Source organism: Bubalus kerabau, chromosome 2, assembly GCF_029407905.1.
Source record: "Bubalus kerabau isolate K-KA32 ecotype Philippines breed swamp buffalo chromosome 2, PCC_UOA_SB_1v2, whole genome shotgun sequence".
NCBI lineage: Eukaryota > Metazoa > Chordata > Mammalia > Artiodactyla > Bovidae > Bubalus > Bubalus kerabau.
The window spans coordinates 47,619,828-47,639,137 of record NC_073625.1 but is presented as its reverse complement, the minus strand read 5'-3'; positions in this window follow the sequence as shown (position 1 = coordinate 47,639,137).

Below are 19,310 nucleotides of genomic sequence, written 5' to 3'. Positions count from 1 at the left end.
GAGCCAGACCAGGACTTGTCTTCCAAGTCCTCCTTTCATGGGTGGCCCCTCTGGTATTCATGCTTGGGAAATCCCATGGACCAGGAGCCTGGCAAGCTGCAGTCCATGGGCTCACAAGTGTTGGATACCACTTAGCGACTAAACCACCAGCACCACCATCTCAACTGCCACCGAAAAAATAGGCAACCGGGAGGATCCTTTGTCTATGCAGTGTGGTGGCAGATGCCCACTCTTTAGTGACCATATGATTTTTTTTTAATGGGGACAATTAGAATGATTTGAGAAAGGGAGTGACATTCAAAAAGACCCATGGTCATCTAATCCCTCCGAACAGGTCTTGCATCTCCACGACCTCTGCTGAACTGAGGTCGAGGTGTTGACCTGGGGTCACGTGGCAGAGTTGGACAAGGGCCCGGCCCTTCTGCCTCCTGAGGGCAGCCTGGTCCACTGCTGGGCTCACCCCAGTAGTCACTGAAATGAAAACCAGAAGTTAAGGAGGTAAAGAGAGCACTGATGCTTGGCAGGGAGAGGGGAAGCTTTGTCTGAGAAGCAGCCCCGTTTGGAAGTTGGAGTCAGAATAGATGCCCCCAGAAGCAGGCACCCTCACCTGCAGGGCTGAGGGTGGTCCTGTGGCCCGCCCACTAGGGCGGCCTTTGATAGGGGAAAGACCTGCCTTTCTTCCCATCCTCAGCAGTCTTCTGGGGGGGAAGACTGGATCTCCCTCGCCGGGTTCTCTCCTGAAACACAGCGTGTGAGCCTGGCTCCGCCTTTTCGCCCTTGTGGTGGGGTTGAAACCCGAGAGGGCCAGTGAACTCAGGACCAGAGGCTCTCACCTGTCTTTGTACCCCTTGCCTTTAATCCCAAAGTAAGATGTTTTTTAAATCCCTAGACACTCCTCTTTTAAAATTTCATTTTATTTTTAACCTCTTATTTTAAAATATGTCAAGCCTGCTGAAAAGTCGTGAGGCTGGTAAAGTGGACGTCTGTCTGCCCTTGACCTACATTTACCCATGGTTAACATTGCCACGCGCGCTTTTAGTCCTGCATTCAGACTTATTACGTTATTATTATTATTTATGGAACTGTTCGAGAATAAGTTGCAGACACTGTGATCCTTCATCCCTTAATGCTAAGAATAAGGACTCTCACTTTTATAAATACAGTATAATTGTTAAGTTCAGAAAATTTAGCACAGGAACAATACTAATATGTAATATACAGTCCATATTCAAGTTTCACTGATGTTTCAAAAAATGTCCTTTATTGTACTTTTCTGATCCCAAGTAAAACCTAGTCTCAACAGTTCTTGAAAAGGTGGATCTGGTTGTGCACACACACACACACACACACACACACACACACACAGATATACACATACCACACACCACAAATGCACACACATACACATATACCCCCCCACAGACAGAACACACCACACCACACACACACTACAGACACACACCCATACCACAGACAGACACACACACCACACCACATACACACTACAGACATACACATACCACACACACACATCCATCCCACAGACAGACACACCACACCACACACACACACACACACCCCCCATACCACAGACACACACACTACATACACACACCACACACACACACACACACATCCATCCCACACCACAGAAAGACATACATACACACACCACACCATACACCCCATACCACAGAAAGACACGCACACCACACCACACACACACTACAGACATATGCATACCACACACACACACCCCCACCCCACATCACAGAAAGATATACACACACACCACACCACACCACACACACATATACACACACACACCCCATACCACACACACACCACACCACACACACACTATAGACATACACACACCACACACACCCCCCACACCACACACACATACACACACACACCCCATACCATAGACACACACACCACACCACACACACACACACCCATACCACAGACAGACAAACACACCACACAACGCACACACTATAGACATACACATACCACACACACACACACCCCCCACACCACAGACACCACACCACACCACACACACACTACAGATATACGTATACCACACCAGACACACTTCTCACACCCCCCACACCACACCACAAACACACACACACCCCATGCCACAGACAAACACACCACACCACACACACACTATAGACATACACACACCACATACACACCCCCACCCCACACCACAGAAAGACATACACACACACCACACCATACACCCCATACCACAGAAAGACACGCACACCACACCACACACACACTACAGACATATGCATACCACACACACACACCCCCACCCCACATCACAGAAAGATATACACACACACCACACCACACCACACACACATATACACACACACACCCCATACCACACACACACCACACCACACACACACTATAGACATACACACACCACACACACACCCCACACCACACACACATACACACACACACCCCATACCATAGACACACACACCACACCACACACACACACACCCATACCACAGACAGACAAACACACCACACAACGCACACACTATAGACATACACATACCACACACACACACACCCCCCACACCACAGACACCACACCACACCATACACACACTACAGATATACGTATACCACACCAGACACACTTCTCACACCCCCCACACCACACCACAAACACACACACACCCCATGCCACAGACAAACACACCACACCACACACACACTATAGACATACACACACCACATACACACCCCCACCCCACACCACAGAAAGACATACACACACACCACACACTCCATACCACAGACACACACACAACACCACACACACCTCCCACACCCCCCACACTACAGACACACACACACACACACACATTACAGGCATAAACATACCATACTACACACACACCCCAGACATAGCAATACCACATCGTATACACACACACACACCACACCCCACCCCCACACAACAGACACACATACCACAGCACACATATACATGCCCCACACTCTTGCACACCACTCTCCCCACAGATTGAGGCTTCGTTACCAAGCATGTTCCCTGCAAGAGGATTGTAATGTATTTACTCCTTTATTTTTTGCAGACAAGCTGCCTTCCCCCATCCTGGGGTCTTCTCATCGGGCTCATTCCTCCAACTGCTGATGATGCAAAGGGTTTGGGGGCCTGTCCGGATTCGTTCACCGGGCTTGTGGGCCAGGGTGGGGGTGCCAGGCCAGCTGTGGGACACCCAGCTCTCCCTGAAAGGATGAGGTCCACTCATCAGGGGGCAGCGGTGAGCCTTTGCTTTTGACCCACCACCATCTGCTCAGGGAGATGGAAAATGCAGCGCTCAGAAGGACTTAGGGATCACACTTCCTCTACATTTGCCAGAGAAGAAAACTGGTATCCAGGGGCATGAAGTGACTTGGCCAAGGTCATTTCGCCAGCAGATGAAACGGGATTCAAACTGCCAATTTTTCAGGCCATCCAACTGTCTTATAGACACCCAAGTCTGGGGGGCAAGGAACACAGGGACAGAAGAGAGAGCACATTCCCTAGAGAGAATGAGAAGCATGGCCTGTGAACATGATTCTGGAAAATTGAAGAGGCAGACCTTTGGGTGTGTTGTAGCCCCGAGGACATGTAACAGCCAGACGACTGAGGCCAAGCTCACCTCCTGCAAGGAGGCAAGTCCACAGTGAGATGGCCCCCAGGGCTGGGTGGTGAGGGGTCCCCAGGGCTCAAGGGTGAGGTGGCCCCCACAAGTGATGGGCAGGAGGCTGCTCCTGCCCTGGGTCTGTCCCAGCTCTAAGAGCTCTTGGTCTGGATGTTCCATTTTCCTTGGCCTCCATTCCGGGACTGGAGTCTGCTGGGAGGAATTTGCTATCATCTGCTCTTCTTGCTTTGGAACTCACCAAGGGATGCAGACAGGAGACACATGCTCAGTGTGAATGAGAAATCACAGCTAAAACCATCATTCTTCTAGCGACCACCAGTTGGATTTTACAGAACGAAATGATTAGATGGAAAGTCATAGGCTAACAAAATAAATAGGAGCTTCTGCCAAGAACTCCTCTGCTGCAGGTTTGGAGGTTGGAATTGGTGGCCTGATTTATGGGGATCACGTCCACTGGGAACTTGGAGCCGTGAGCCAGAGTTGCAGGGCTTCGTTCCTCCTGAAGACAGCCCGGGGTGGAGACCGGCCAGACAGCATCTGTTTCGCACATTAGGAGAGACACACGGAAAACAAGCTATTGTGTTCCTGCCACTCTCATGGCTCCTGTTGGCCCATGCCAAGCCGTGGTGGCCAAGAGCTAACATGCAGTGGATGGAACCTGGCCTTCCTTGGAAAAATCTTTTCCTTTCTGAAAACTACTAAAACACCATATTCAGAATCCCATGACTATGGAGAAGGAAGTTTAGGCCAAACGATCAGCTTTCTCTCTTCTTCGGGGTATACCTTCTGATTTTATTAACAACCACAAATGTCATGAACCTATTAACATTTATTGAGTTTACTGTGTGCCAGACACTGTTTTGCATGCTTTCCCTATTGTTTTCTTTAATGCCGGGTACAATCCTGTGAGATAGATTCCATTCTATAGATAAGAAAACCAAGACCCAGAGAAGGTGAAAATTTGGATAAAGTCACACAGTAATGAAGTAACAAAATGAAGACTCCAGCCCAGATAGTCTGATGCTAGCCTGTACATCCTTAACCACTATCCTTCATTTTTCTTAACAAATTTGTCGTCTGGTTTCAGATTGGTGTGTATTTGCTATCAATCAAATGTGTCCTCTCAAAATTCATGTTGAAGCCTAATACCTAATGTGATAGACGTGGACCCTTAAGGCAGTCATAATGGTAGAGCACTCATGAGTGGGCCTAGGCCTTACAAAGAGACCCCAGTAACTTAAATGACCATCGACAGATGAATGGATAAAGATGTGGTATATATACATAATGGAATATTACTCAGCCATAAAAAGAGTGAAATTATCCCATTTGCAGCAACATGGATGGACCTAGAGATTGTCATACTAAGTGAAGTAAGTCAGAGAAAGACAAATATATGATATTGCTTATATGTGGAATCTGAAAAATGAACTCATTGGTTTTTTTATTCTTGTTAGATTGTACTAGATAATGCTTCAGAAATGTATCATCAAATTATATAGTTATCAATAATGCTTTTTCAAGATTTCTGAGTACTTCCATAGCAGTCCAGTGGTTAAGACAGGTTTAATCCCTGTGTGTCGTGCAGTAAAAAAAAAAAAAAAAAAAAAAAAAAAAGAAAACCTTACAATTTCTGGTATTCTTAGCATTGGATTTTAATAATTGAATTCCTTTTTGAAAATTTTTTGTTAATTTGAAAAGTACAAAATGCCATTTCATAGTTGAATTGTATGAAGCTGAACCTTTTTCTTTCACATCATGTATACAAACTAATTAGGCTGGGTTGAAATACACTCACATCTCAGAAAGCTTAGTGACGTAACCACAGAGGTTCATTTCTTGCGCATGCTGCATTTCCACTGTGGGTTGACCAGTTGATGTTTCTCCTCACGTCCTCACTGTAGGGTGCAGGCTGCTGAAGCCGTCACTCTCTGAAATGCTGCTGCTCATAAGAAAGTGAGAAAGAGTCAGATCACGTGTAGCATTAAAGGCTCTGGGCTGCAGCTACAAGTACCACTTCTCCCGCCGTTTCATTGGCCAAAGCGCGCTCCATGGCCACACCCTACTTCATTGGCAAGGAACCTACAGCCTATACGGTCCCAAGAGGAGATCCAGGAAAAACTAGAAGGCAGAACTAATGACAACCACATCTTGGTTTACTATTTCTTTTTCTTCTGTAAATGGACCATCTATTCTTGGATCACCTTGTGGTAGGCAAAGATTCTGGGAGAAGAAAAAGAAGTGTAATGTTCTTTATTTTATGCTCGTCTCTGAGAACATTAGACTCTGGTGTCTGTGTGCCATGGAATTCTGCTGTGGACATCTCTCCTTCTACGGGCTCATGGTTGGGCTTAACCTGGGAGTATTTTTTCTTTTGTCTTCACTGTTCTTTTTTGCTAAGTCAGAATGTCAACCTGGAGAAATATCCAGTCATCTTTTCCTCATTCTCAACAATGGGCACTGTCCACTCAGATTCTGCCTGTAGCTTTGAGACTAAGTGGTTTCAAGCCCAGGGAGTGTCTTTAAGTGACTGTTTCAGTAGTCACTACAGGATAGTGAGTTACTTGTTCCCCTTAAAAGGCCAGCCAATTTGGCTTCATTTCTGTTTAGTGCTTCCTTTGATGTCACTTGTGTAAAAGAGTGTTATTAAAAACAGTCAAAGTATATTCATACTCCATTCTAAGTATTGTGTGATCCATGTTTCATGATCTGACCAAGAGTGTAGGTTTTAGGTAAACACACATAGAATTTTCCTTTCAGTATAAATCACATAACTTTAATGAGTTGGCTCTTGTCTTTCTCACCTGATCTAAGAGTTCATGCATAAACTAATTAGAAAAGAAACAGTTTGATTAGACAGAGATGTGATTTTCATCTGGGAGAGCACCTTTAAAAAAACTATGTTGTTCAGCTGAGATCCCTATGCACTGGTTGGAACACTCCCATTTGTAAAAGGAGGACCGCCTATGGAAAGAGGCATGAGTCACTGCGGTCAGGGAATTATGGCGGTGCAGAGTGGCGAGAGGCACACGTGTCTGGAGACTGCACAGACACCAGCTAAAGTAAGCCAAGAAAACCTACTTCGTTATGTCGTTGGCTGTCCCTGGTCTTGAGGGACAGGTCCTACGGCACATCCTACAGTTGAATGCTGGTGATGACCAGACATGGTGGCAATTCTGCTTTGGTTTGCCCTGAGGGTGAGCTGGGAGCCTCATTTTAAAAGAATCAGTGCCATTCCCTTCCCATCTCATCTAGCAACATGGTACTTAGCCCTTGTTGTTACGGTGGTTGTTCAGTCGCTTAGTCGTGTTTGACTCTTTGCAACCCCATGGACTGCAGTACACCAGGCCTCCCTGTCCTTCACCATCTCCCGGAGTTTACTCAAACTCATGTCCACTGAGTCGGTGATGCCATCCAATCATCTCATCCTCTGTAATCCCCTTTTCCTGCCTTCAATCTTTCCCAGCATCAGGGTCTTTTCTAATAAGTCATTTTTTCCCTTCAGGTGGCCAAAGGAATTTCAGCTTCAGCATCTGTCCTTCCAATGAATATTTGGGACGGATTTCTTTTAGGATGGACTGGTTGGATCTCCTTGCAGTCCAAGGGACTCTCAAGAGTCTTCTCCAACACCACAGTTTGAAAGCATCTTAGCCCTGGCTGCACATTAAAATCACCAGGAAATGGACTTCCCTGGCAGTCCAGTGGTTAAGACTGCAGGGTGCATGGGTTCCATCCCTGGTTAGGGAATCAAAATTCTAGATGCTGCGTGGTGCAGACAAAGAAAAAAGAAAAAGTGAATCACCAGGGAAGCTTTGAAAAAAATTGGTATCCAGGCTCCACTCCCTAGAGATTCTCATTCAGTTAGTGTAAGGTGGAGGCTCGGATTCTGTATTTTTTCTGGTGTGCGAAGTTGAAATCCAACGAAGCACAGATGCTTCCCAACTCTGCTGTGTCCAGTGAATGAAAAGAACTTCCTCATCAAGTGTTCACCAAGCACATTGAGGGTATTTGTTTTTTCACGTGGAGGAGAGCTCTTTCTTCCAAGTTTTATACAGTGGCTTGAACGGTGCCCTCCTCCCTCACCCCAAACATATTGTTGCCCCAGATCCTTTGAATGTGACCTTATGTGGTAAAAGGATCTTTGTGGGTACGGTTAAGTAAATGTAGGCAGCTTTAGATGTCATCCAAAATTATCTAGATGGGGTTTACATCCAGAAACAAGTGTCCCTGTAAGAGATAGAAGAGGAATCACAGACACAGAGAAGAGGGGGTGGCAAGGTGGGGATGGAGACAACGATGGGCTTGATGCTGTCCCAGCCTAGGAAGGCCTGCAGTCACCAGAAGCTGGAAGAGGCAGGAAGGAGTCTTCCCTGGAGCCCCTGGAGGGAACATAGCCCTCTGACACCTTGAGGTCAGACTTCTGCCCCCACTCCCAAGCCATGAGAAAATAAAATTTTGTTGTTTTAGGTCACCAAGTTTGTGGTCATTTGTTACAGTAGCCACAGGAAACTGAATACATCCTATTTCCTTTTTCTCTCCTTCATCCTTTCTTTGGCTCTTTCCCCTATGTCTTGCGACTGTTTTTCTAGAATGAAGTTGGCATAATCTCTGATTTCTCCATACCCTCTCATGACTGTTGCCTCCTGGGACCCCAACTTGTTCCATCCACTGCAACAGCCCGTAGCTGTGGGCCCTATTTAAGACCCTGGAGGTTTTCTCACCCATCATGATGATTCTTCTTTGGAGGGTGCACTTTTTCTCCCTCCACCTGTGGACACCTCTGCCTGAGCTCCTGGGTGATGTCTTCTTTCCTTGCTTTCCCTGAGGTCTTTGTAGCACTGAGCTGATGCTTTGGGCTGCAGAGAGAAATGAGGCAGCAGAGAGGGGGGACAGAGACAGAGAGAACTCTATGGTATGAGGCTAGGACCTGGACATTTTATGGGCCAGATAGGCAATTTGCAGCTTTCTGAAAGGGATTTGTGGCTAAGGATCTTGGGCATTGACTTAAGGAAAGGTCAAGGGGATGTTGGAATTTCAGAGGCTCAGAGTCTTCTTTTATTTTTCTTCTCACATTGTCTTAGGTAGAAAAGTAGCTTTTTCTTCTTGTAGCTTCTCCTGCTTAAGCCAGCAAAAGGGAGCAGAGGCAATGGTGTTACAAGGCTGTATCTCTAAGTGTTTAGTGACACTGAATGAAAACCTGTGTTAATTAACCTTGTATCTTGCCTGGGATGCCTGACTTGGACCTGGAGATGCTGCTGCTGCTGCTAAGTCACCTCAGTCGTCTCCGACTCTGTGTGACCCCATAGACGGCAGCCCACCAGGCTCCCCTGTCCCTGGGATTCTCCAGGCAAGAACACTGGAGTGGGTTGCCATTTCCTTCTCCAATGCATGAAAGTGAAAAGTGAAAGTGAAGTCGCTCAGTCGTATCTGCTCTTAGCGACCCCATGGACTGCAGTCCACGAAAAGAGGCTCCTCAGCTGGTTCCTGTGACCTGGTACCAAGGACGGCGGAAGAAGGGTACCCTGGGTGGATCCAAGGAACAGAGCCAGGGGATCTAGGACAGAAGAGAAAAAGTCTGTTGAAACTATGGTGGCCAAGAAGAGCTACAGAGAGTCCCAGGACCTCCAGAACTGGTGATGCTGGAGAGAGAGCTGACTCTCTGGCCCAGGTGTTGTTTTTCTCTTTTTGTAAGGTTTCTTTCATTGGAAGAACTGATGTTGAAGCTGAAACTGCAATACTTTTGCCACCTGATGCGAAGAGCTGACTCATTGGAAAAGACCCTGATGCTGGGAAAGATTAAGGGCAGGAGGAGAAGGGGATGACAGAGGATGAGATGGTTGGATGGCATCACTGACTCAATGGACATGAATTTGGGTGAACTCTGGGAGTTGGTGATGGACAGGGAGGCCTGGTGTGCTGCGGTTCATGAGGTCGCAAAGAGTAGGACATGACTGAGCAACTGAACTGAACTGAACTGAATTTTGTTTTGGATTGGATTGGCCAAAAAGTTTATTTGGGTTTTCAGTAAGATGCTATGGAAAAAACCCAAGTGAACTTTCTGGTCAACCCAATAATACACATTTTATTTTAGAACAAATCTCATTTTGAGATTTGTAGGATTATTGTACAGATAACGCAGAGAATTCCTGAATGCCCTAGATCCAGTATCCCCTATCATTAACATATAGCATTCGTAGGGTACGTTTGTCAAGATTTATGAATCAGTATTGATGTGTTATTTTTCACTAAAGTCTACTGCTTTTTCAGATTTCCTCAGTTTTCCCCTATTGCCCCTTTTCTGGATCCCATCCAGATCCCAAATGGCATTTAATCATTGTGTCCCTTTAGGCTACCTTTGGGTGTGGCAATTTTTCAGACTTTATTTTTTTAATGACCGTGACAGTTTTGAGGGAAACAAGTCAGCTGTTTTGTAAAATGTCTCTGAATTGGGGTTTGTCTGAGGTTTCCCTCATGATTAAACTGGGGCTATACTTTGCCAACAAAGGTCCGTCTAGTCAAGGCTATGGTTTTTGCAGTAGTCATGTACGGATGTGAGAGTTGGACTGTAAAGAAAGCTGAGCTTTCTTTACAAAGAATTGATGCTTTTGAATGTGGTGTTGGAGAAGACTCTTGAGAGTCCCTTGGACTGCAAGGAGATCCAGCTAGTCCATCCTAAAGGAAATCAGTCGTGACTGTTCATTGGAAGGACTGATGCTATAGCTGAAACTCCAATACTTTGGCCACCTGATGTGAATAACTGACTCATTTTTGTTGAAAAATCTCTGATGCTGGGAAAGATTGAAGGCAGCAGGAGAAGGGGATGAAAGAGGATGAGATGGTTAGATGGCATCACTGACTCAATGGACATGAGTTTGAGTAAGCTCCGGGAGTTGGTGATGGACAGGGAGGCCTGGGGTGCTGCAGTCAATGGGGTCTCAAAGAGCTGGACATGACTGAACTGAACTGATGGGTTTGAGGGAGGATGACCATAGATGTAAAGTGCCACTTTCTTCACATCATATCAAGAGGTTATGCTACCTACGCAGTCTACCATGTGCAAAATAGATAGCTAGTAGGAAGCTGCTGTATAACACAGAGGACTCAGCCCTGTGCCCTGTGATGACTCCAAGGGATGAGGTCAGGGAGGGTGGGAGGGAGGCTCATGAGGGAGGGGACATATGTGTACTTATGGCTGTTTCATGCTGCCGTGTGGCAGAAACCAACACAACATTGTAAGACACTTGTCCCCAATTTTTTAACAAAATTAATACCCACACTTAAGGAATAAGGAGTTACACTTCATCTCCTGGAGAGTGTACTCCATTCTACATAAATTAATTGCAATTTCTGTGCACAGGAAATTTGTCAGTTCTCCCCAGTTTATTTATTTATATCATTATGGGCTGATTTATATATTTATACACTGTTTTAATCCATTACTATTTAAAAATTTTTGTTGCTAAAAATTCTGACTTTGGCTATTGAGAGCTCCTTCAGCTAGCTCCTGGGTCCCTTTGATACACCCCCAATAATAAGAGTTTTGTGGGGTTTAAGGAACTAGATCTGACAGACAGAGTGCCTGATGAACTATGGATGGAGGTTCGTGACATTGTACAGGAGACAGGGATCAAGACCATCTCCAAGAAAAAGAAATGCAAAAAAGCAAAATGGCTGTCTGAGGAGGCCTTACAAATAGCTGTGAAAAGAAGAGAAGTGAAAAGCAAAGGAGAAAAGGAAAGATATACCCATTTGAATGCAGAATTCCAAAGAATAGCAAGGAGAAATAAGAAAGCCTTCCTCAGTGATCAATGCAAAGAAATAGAGGAAAGCAATAGAATGGGGGAAGACTAGAGATCTCTTTAAGAAAATTAGAGATACCAAGGGAACATTTCATGCAAAGATGGGCTCAATAAAGGACAGAAATGGTATGGACCTAACCGAAGCAGAAGATATTAAGAAGAGGTGGCAAGAATACACAGAAGAACTGTACAAAAAAGATCTTCACAACCCAGATAATCACAATGGTGTGATCATTCCCCTAGAGCCAGACATCCTGCAATGTGAAGTCAAGTGGGCCTTAGAAAGCATCACTATGAACAAAGCTAGTGGAGGTAATGGAATTCCACCCGAGCTATTTCAAATCCTGAAAGATGATGCTGTGAAAGTGCTGCATTCAATATGCCAGCAATTTTGGAAAACTCAGCAGTGGCCACAGGACTGGAAAAGGTCAGTTTTCTTTCCAATCCCAAAGAAAGGCAATGACAAAGAATGCTCAAACTACTGCACAATTGCACTCATCTCACATGCCAGTAAAATAATGCTCAAAATACTCCAAGCCAGGCTTCAGCAATATGTGAACCCTGAACTTCCTGATGTTCAAGCTGGTTTTAGAAAAGGTAGAGGAACCAGAGATCAAATTGCCAACATCTACTGGATCATTAGAAAAGCAAGAGAGTTCCGTAAAAACATTTATTTCTGCTTTATTGACTACACCAAAGCCTTGACTGTGTGGATCACAATAAACTGTGGAAAATTCTGAAAGAGATGGGAATACCAGACCACCTGACCTGCCTCTTGAGAAGTCTGTATGCAGGTCAGGAAGCAACAGTTAGAACTGGACATGGAACAGCAGACTGGTTCCAAATAGGAAAAGGAGTATGTCAAGGCTGTATATTGTCACCCTGCTTATTTAACTTATATGTAGAGTACATCATGAGAAACGCTGGGCTGGAAGAAACACAAGCTGGAATCAAGATTGTCAGGAGAATGTCAATAACCTCAGATATGCAGATGGCACCACCCTTATGGCAGAAAGTGAAGAAGAAATAAAGAGCCTTTTGATGAAAGTGAAGGAGGAGAGTGAAAAAGTTGGCTTGGAGCTCAACATTCAGAAAACAAAGATCATGGCATCTGGTCCCATCACTTCATGGCAAATAGATGGGGAAACAGTGTCAGACTTTATTTTGGGGGGCTCCAAAATCACTGTAGATGGTGATTGCAGCCATGAAATTAAAAGACGCTTACTCCTTGGAAGGAAAGTTATGACCAACCTAGACAGCATATTCAAAAGCAGAGACATTATTTTGCCAACAAAGGTCCGTCTAGTCAAGGCTGTGGTTTTTCCTGTGGTCATGTATGGATGTGAGAGTAGGACTATAAACAAAGCTGAATGATGAAGAATCGATGCTTTTGAACTGTGATGTTGGAGAAGACTCTTAAGAGTCCCTTGGACTGCAAGCAAATCCAACCAGTCCATCCTAAAGGAGATCAGTCCTGGGTGTTCATTGGAAGGACTGATGCTCAAGCTGAAACTCCAGTACTTTGGCCACCTGATGGGAAGAGCTGACTCATTGGAAAAGACCCTGATGCTGGGAAAGATTGAGGACAGGAGGAAAAGGGGACAACAGAGGATGAGATGGTTGGATGGCATCACTGACTCAATGGATATGGGTTTGGGTGAACTCTGGGAGTTGGTGATGGACAGGGAGGTCTGGGTTGCTGAGGTTCATGGGGTTGCAAAGAGTCAGACACGGCTGAGCAACTGAACTGAACTGAACTGATACTAACATGTCTATATACACATATCTATAAATGTTTCTACATGTAACTGGCAGTATCTACACTAAGCTAAATACAACCCATTACTTCACAGATTGAGCTTCCCAGGTGGTGGTAGTGGTAAAGAATCCACCTGCCAATGCAGGAGATGTAAGAAATGTGGGTTTGATCCCTGGGCTGGGAAGATACCCTGGAGGAGAAAATGGCACCCTACTCCAATATTCTTACTTGGGAGATTTCCATGGATAGAAGAGCCTGGCAGGCTATCGCCCAGGGGGTCACTAAGAGTCAGACACGACTGAGAGTCTGAGCACAACAAAAATGTCATAGATTATTCTGGCCTTTTCTCATTTCTTATCTGTAACCTTACCCTCCAACAGTAAGAAACCTGGCTCTCGCTATTTGTGATCCATTTACTTAACTGTCCAATTCCAGTATACTTATATAGAGATTTTAAAGTTGTTAACCTGTATACTCATGAGAAACAACTTTATCATGTAGGGTACCATGCTAGGACCACGTTCTTTTGGCCCATACTCTGACAGATGCCACTCATTTCTAAACTTACTTAGGACAGCACCTTATTCCCCTGCATTCTGCATTTCATTCTGGGATCTCCTGACCTCCTAAAATGACTGTATTCCAGCTTAAGTAGGAAAATACCAGGGAAGGACTTTTACTTGCCCAGCACTTGTGGTTAGAGTAATGGGAAACTTTGATCATCAGAGTCTATGTCAGTCATTTTCACCTGTGCTGAGAGATGGTGTTGGGCTGCTAAGGTCACTCATCCATCTAGAAGTTCCTGATTGACATGGAAGACGAGCACTTCCACAGAGGACGTGGGGGTGTTGAACAGACAGAAACAACAGATGCTCACAACATTCCACCCCTTAGTCCCGAGTACACATACCAATCCTTCTTCTCATATTTAGAGTTAAAAATATGCCTCCTTCTAACAATATTTGTGCATCTTCTCTTCCCCAGAGAGTCAGCCGAAAGCCCACACAGTTACCATACCCAGCTGCAGATCCGGACCCTGGGCGACACATTCTGCTTTCTTTTAGCTTTCAGTGTGTCTCCTTATGATCAGGCAAATAGCCAGAGGTATTTGGACTTTTAAAGAAGAATAAAAATACAGGGTAATACTTAACTAACAATGTTAATCTTTAATGGAAGAATAGTGAGGGGGATTTTCTTAGAAAACATTTGTGCATTTTGTAGTCCTCTTCACAAAATACCCCACAGGTGCTCAACTACTCTGTTCCTGTGTCAGTCTGGTCCTGTGGAGAAGGCAAGCAATGGAGGATATGGATTTTTTTTTTGGGGGGGGGGACATTAGTTCTTATTCCCAGCATTGGTTAATGTGTGTTCTTATTTCATCTGCCTACAGGGTTCATTTCTCAGTGCTAATTGAAATTCAAGTAAGTATCTTTTATTTTCTCATGACAGTTTAATTTAGTAATCACTTTGTGTCTGTCAACAATTTTATGTGTGTTCTTTTTTAACTCCATTAATCACAGCTGAATTTCAAAGGATTGTAATTAAATTGTATCAAATTGTTTACTTTGAAAACCTCTTAAAAATGTCAATGGACTGGAAATAAATTCTACTAATTGGTACAGAGTGCCTGCAAAGGCAGAATGAGATACAATATGTGACCATTGCTAATATGATAAGACCAGAGTTGACATTAATGAAAGGACTGTAATAACTTGCCATCTGTTTGATCATCTGATGCTTCTTAGCACATTGCAAAATACTTCAGAAGAAGGCAGCTATTATCAGTTCATGAAAGGTGATAATGCTGTATTTCCAAGCAGCGGTTCTCAGTGGTTGAGTATCACTTTCATTCTTTTAGAGATTTTGGTCTACATCACACATGCACGTACACAAAATCTCTGAGTTCCCCAAATGGTAGAATATTTTAAAATATTTCTATTCAAAAAATTAATGTTTTAATATAAAAATCCAAATTTAATATAATTGTCTCACTTACAAGATGATTATCGGATTTATAAAAAGTATAACTTCAGAGACATTACAGGTTGTTGACCAATAAGGACAGAAGTTAAAAATCAGATTGATAAACATTGTCTTCTCTCAATTTTATCAAGTTATTACTATGACAATACATGTAATCTCATTTGGATATAATGTCAAAAGTTTCCATTTAAGTCCCTTTATGTATGTGAGATTCTGACTTCTTTGCCTTCTGACTTCCTGGTCTCCCTGAGATAGATAAGCTTTCAGGTTTCAGCAGAAAAATCCTCAGTAATTCCTTAGGCTTTCGCCTATCATACTCCATAATTTTGTTACCATCTGCCCATTGTTCTTCATTTCTCCTCACCTATCCTCCCCCTACTCCTGTTCCCTTATTTTTCTAGAAAACCACATCCCAACTGCTGTTGACAAGCAGTTCCTGAGGGCTGTGACCCTGTCTTGTTCATGATGTAGATTATGGGTGGATATAATCTTTTCATCACCCATAAATGAATGTCTACTTACTCAAATTCTACCCATTTTTCAAGACCCAGCTTGAACGATACCACTTCTGAGAAGATTTCTCTGATTCCTTCATCTGGAACTAACTTGCACCTCCAAGCACCAAGCATAGTGATAACTCCTTCTGTTATAGTACTTTACACACACATGTCCTCTGCTGACTATTTGTGCTTATTTATCTTTGAGACCATGGGGAACAGAGAGGAACTTGGAAAAAAGATCACCAGCTGACTTGATATGCACCACTTATCTGCTGCTTCTCTTTTCACAAATGACAAATAACAAATGACATTTTCCTACCAAAGTTCTCCAACTTGTGTTCTGGAACCCACGGACTCTGTTTTTCTTTGCTTCCTCTCTCTTCTCTGACAACAATCTCTCCATAGTTATGATCATTGTCATCAGCACTCAATCATGTTCTTGAATTTCTCTTCTTAAAAAACAGTCTCTGTTGATGTCACATCTTTTTCTAATCACCATCAAGTTCTCCCTGCTCCCTTTTACAGCAAAACGTCTGTAGATGTCTATGGTAGCTCTTGTTACTTCTTCATCTTTTATTTCTTATGCATTTAACCCCACTACTTCACCATGGTTGTTCCTAGCAAAGTCATCATATTGATCTCCACGTTGTCAAATCCTATGACCATTTTTCTGTCTATATTTATTTGAGCTTTCAGAGGCATTTAACACAGTTGATTACTCCATGTTAACTTTAATGACACCATGTTCATCAAATTTTATCCCTCCCTTTTTGTTCACCAGAGGTAGAGGCAAATAAATCATAAAATATTCTCAATTAATCCAAAGAAAGTAAAAGAAGGAAAAGGAGATTAAAGGACAGATGGGACAAATAGAAGACAAATTGGAAGATGGTAAATTAAAATTCTCCTGAATGGATAGCTAAATATAAATGGTGTAAACACCCTAATTAAAAGACAAGGAATGTCACTGGATAAAAATGCAAGACCATACCATTCCAGTAACTCTCTTTATATATAAAAAACAGATAAGTTAAAAGTAAAAGGATAGATAAAGACATACTATGCTAACATCAATACAGTGAAAGCTTAACTAGCTATGTTAATATCAGACAAGCCAGACTTTGGAATGTGGAGGATTACTAGGGATAAAGAAGGAGAGTTCATAATAATAAAATAATCAATTTTTCAAGAAGACACAATTCTAAACATACATTTATCAATAACCAAGCTTCAAAATGTATGAAGCAAAAACACACAACTAAGAGGAGAGACAGACAAATCCCCAGTTGTAGTTTAAGATATCAATAGTCCTTTCTTGATAATTGATAGAAGAACATCAATAAGCATATGCAAGACTTGAATATATATCAATAATGTGATATAAGTAAAAAGTCCCATGACAGCAGAAGACTACTTTCTTTTTGTTTGCATACAGAACATTCATTTAAATAGATTATATGCTGGGTCATAAAATAATTCTCAATGATTGAGAAAAAATCAAATGGAAAGTGTTCTCTGATGGTAATGGAATTAAATTAGAAATCTATAAAAGAGATCACCCACCAGGAACAAGCAGAGAGAGGAGAGATGGTCCAAGGTTAAAACTTTGAGGAATACACACCAGAGTAGCTCTTGAAAAAGGCCAGTAAGTAAAAGATCAAAGAATAATAAGGAAAACCAAGAAAGAGGCATCACAGAGGCCAAGGGCGCAGAGAATTCCAAGGAACAACCATGTATTACAGAAGTGTTTGAAGATTGAAACAAATTCATGGGAGACCTGGAGATAAAAGATAAACCTCTAAAAGAAAAGCTGCTGAGAAATAAGGAAGTAAAGACAGCACCTATCACTTCCAGGCAAACTACTTTCCGTCCTTGGAAAGCCAAGAACATTTCAAAGCAGGCAGCAGCTGGAGGGAGTCTCAGGGTCAGTCACTCAGTCATGTCCAGACCTTGGACTGCAAGGAGATCCAACCAGTCCATCCTAAAGGAAATTAGTCCTGAATATTCACTGGAAGGACTGATGCTGAAGTTGAAACTCCAATACTTTGGCCACCTGATGTGAAGAACTGACTCATTGGAAAAGACCCTGATGCTGGGAAAGATTGAATGCAGGAGGAGAAGGGGACGACAGAGGATTAGATGGTTGGATGGCATCACCGACTCGATGGACATGAGTTTGAACAAGCTCCAGGAAATGGTGATGGACAGGGAAGCCTGGTGTGCATGTGGTTGCAAAGAGTCAGTCACGACTGACTCACTGAACTGATACTGATACTGAATTTGCTGTTGTTTTCATGATAAAGGAGATTTGAACCTGTCTGTCAACTGAAGATTAAGAGCCAGTAGTAAAAAAGATAAGAAATGGGGTTATGACTGTAAGTAGTAGATTCATCTTGAACACACAGATGAGAGCTAACAGTGTAAGGGTGAATGTGTTGTTGTTCAGTCGCTCAGTCGTGCCCAACTCTTTGTGACCCCATGGACTGCAGCTTGCCAGGCTTCCCTATCCTTTACCATCTTCTGGAGCTTGCTCAAACTCATGTCCATGGAGGCAGTGATGCCATCCAACCATCTTATTCCATGTCATCCCCTTCTTTCTCCTCCTGCCTTCAATCTTTCCCAGCATCAGGGTCTTTTCCAATGAGTTAGTTCTTCACATCAGGTGGCCAAAGTATTGGAGCTTCAGCTTCAGTGTCAATGCTTCCAGTGAATGTTCAGGACTGATATCCCTTAGGATTGACTGGTTTGATCACCTTGCAGTCCAAGGGACTCTCAAGAGTCTTCTCCAACACCACAGTTCAAAAGCATCAATTCTTCAGTGCTCAGCCCTCGTTATGGTCCAACTCTCACATCCATACATGACTACTGGAAAAACCATAGCTTTGACTAGATGGACCTATGTTGGCAAAGTAATGTCTCTGCTTTTTAGTATGCTGTCTAGGTTGGCCATAGCTTTTCTTCCAAGGAGCAAGTATCTTTTAATTTCATGGCTGCAGTCCCAGTCTGCAGTGATTTTGGAGCCCAAGAAAATAAAGTCTCTCACTGTTTCCATTGTTTCCCCATCTATTTGCCATGAAGTGATGGGACCGGACGGTGAAGGCAATGGCACCCCACTCCAGTACTCTTGCCTGGAAAATCCCATGGACGGAGGAGCCTGGTGGGCTGCCGTCTATGGGGTCGCACAGAGTTGGACACGACTGAGCGACTTCACTTTCACTTTTCACTTTCATGCATTGGAGAAGGAAATGGCAACCCACTCCAGTGTTCTTGCCTGGAGAATCCCAGGGATGGGGGAGCCTGGTGGGCTGCCGTCTATGGGGTTGCACAGAGTCGGACATGATTGACGCGACTTAGCAGCAGTAGCAGATGGGACCGGATGCTGTGATCTTAGTTTTTTGACTGTTGAATTTTAAGCCAGCTTTTTTACTCTCCTCTTTCATCTTCATCAAGGGGCTCTTTAGCTCCTCTTCACTTTCTGCCATAAGGGTGTTGTCATCTGCATAGCTATCATAAAAGTGAGTGTAAATGTAGATAAATTTTAGGTCGGGCTGGAAATTGT